We start from the raw sequence: 1,733 nt of genomic DNA on the forward strand, positions 1-1,733 counted from the left end.
CACACACACACACACACACACACACACACACACACACACACACACACTTAGAACCTGTTCAGCAAGCACCTGGGGTTCTTTCTTATGTAAATAAGGCATCTCAGTGCTCTAGCCCTTCAGCCAATGGCCTTTGGACACCCTGGGTTTCCCCACCCCCTCTCCAAAGTTCTGTACATTACCCTAACCCCTGTAATAAAGTTGATCAGCCTCCCTGGCCCTGATCCCAGAAGTTCATTTTGATCATGCTCCCATACCCCGCCCCATCTGGCCCCCATCACAATAGAGACCATGGGGGAGGGGGGTGCAGCAGGGAGAGCCACAACAAAATGCCAACATCCATGTTCCTCTTCACAGTTCTAGGTTCCCCCTTCCACAAAAGGAACACAGAGCGAAGCGCCCAGGAAGCTGTCCCTGACACACATAGCAGGAATGATGTTTACACAGGATTACCTGAAGATCAACATCTGTGAGGAGGAAGGGAGTGCACGCTTAAGCCAACCCCTCAGGCAGCCCTGGGCCTGACCTGTCCCACAGGGTAAAGCAGACATTCCTAACTCAGCTTTGATCAGCTACTGGACACATCTGATCCCGGAAGGATGTGAATCCCTTCTAACTGGTAAAATCATCCTGACGGCTCATCTAGGGGTCACCTGCCAGGAGCTGCACAGCAGCCAGAGGGACAGGTCTTTCCCTGGGGGGAGAACATCAGAGAGCCCACCACACTGACAGCCTGACTTGCATGGCATCCACATCTTCGGGGCTTTTGGGGTTTTTTTTCCTAGTTTGACCACATAAGGGACAACCTAATTTAATGGTTGTCTATTCTGAAGCTTAGTGAGAACACCAAAAAGTAAAAGGATTGGGAAGGGAAAATAATTGGGGACCAGCTGCTGCATATAATATATGCTTTTGTGCCTTTGTCTTGCTATCAAAGAATGTACCTTTTCAGATCTACCTAAGGTTGCTGAACCTTAGTTCTGCTTCACTCATTTATTTTCATCCCTGCTCATCCAGTTTTTAAGTTACATTTCGTATGTAAGTGTGTTCATTTGCAGCATGCACAGGGAGGTCAGAATATAACCTGCAGGGGTCGGTCAGTTCTCTCCCTCCACCTTATGGCTCCTGGGGATCAAACTCCAGCTGTCAGGTTTGGTATTGAGTGTCCTTTGCCCACTGAGCTGTCTCGCCAGCCATTATCTTGTCTCAAAACACCCGGTAGCCACAGCTACTCATTTCAGTCCTACAACGCATGGGGCTTGCTCACGACCTGGAGTTTTAAAAACAAGGCTGCTGCGAAAGGAATTATGGAGGGGTGCACGCCTCTCGGTGCGTTTCCAGGTTCCGTGCTTGGGAACAAAATTGCTGGGTGCTCAGTAAAAGTGTTGGAATTTTCAGTTTCTCCAGAAAATACCAAAATGCTTCTGGTTTTTGTAGTCCTGTGGCTCCCTGTGGGGCATCACGGGGGAGTGGGGGGGTGGAGAGGGGGTTTGAAATGCTGTGGTGACAATCCCCTCATCTCAGGGACTCTTGACAACAAAGATTTCCTTCTTCACCCATTGGACTGCCTGCCACCCATCACAGCCAGCTGCTCCATAATTGCCACAGGTCCAGAAGCTATGGATCAGACTGTCATCTGCCCTTAAGTGCTGTTTCTAAACTAATCACCTGGATGCTTTATACCCTTTGACCCTTTTTTGAAAAATCTCTATAGACGGTGACTCTAGGCCAGCTAA

The 1,733-nt window shown here is 49.2% G+C and overlaps 1 long non-coding RNA gene across 1 annotated transcript in view; it reads left to right on the plus strand.

Annotated features, from left to right (window-relative positions):
- The window catches only part of LOC129693157 (uncharacterized), a 5,526-nt gene extending 4,102 nt beyond the window's left edge, over positions 1-1,424 (plus strand). Inside the window, exon 3 of the long non-coding RNA XR_008722824.1 lies at positions 355-1,424. This is a non-coding gene — a long non-coding RNA (uncharacterized LOC129693157). The remainder of the gene's footprint in view (positions 1-354) is intronic.
- The last annotated feature ends 309 nt before the right edge of the window (positions 1,425-1,733 follow it).

Source organism: Psammomys obesus, unplaced genomic scaffold (genome assembly GCF_907164565.1).
Source record: "Psammomys obesus unplaced genomic scaffold, mPsaObe1.curated_primary_1811, whole genome shotgun sequence".
Taxonomy (NCBI): domain Eukaryota; kingdom Metazoa; phylum Chordata; class Mammalia; order Rodentia; family Muridae; genus Psammomys; species Psammomys obesus.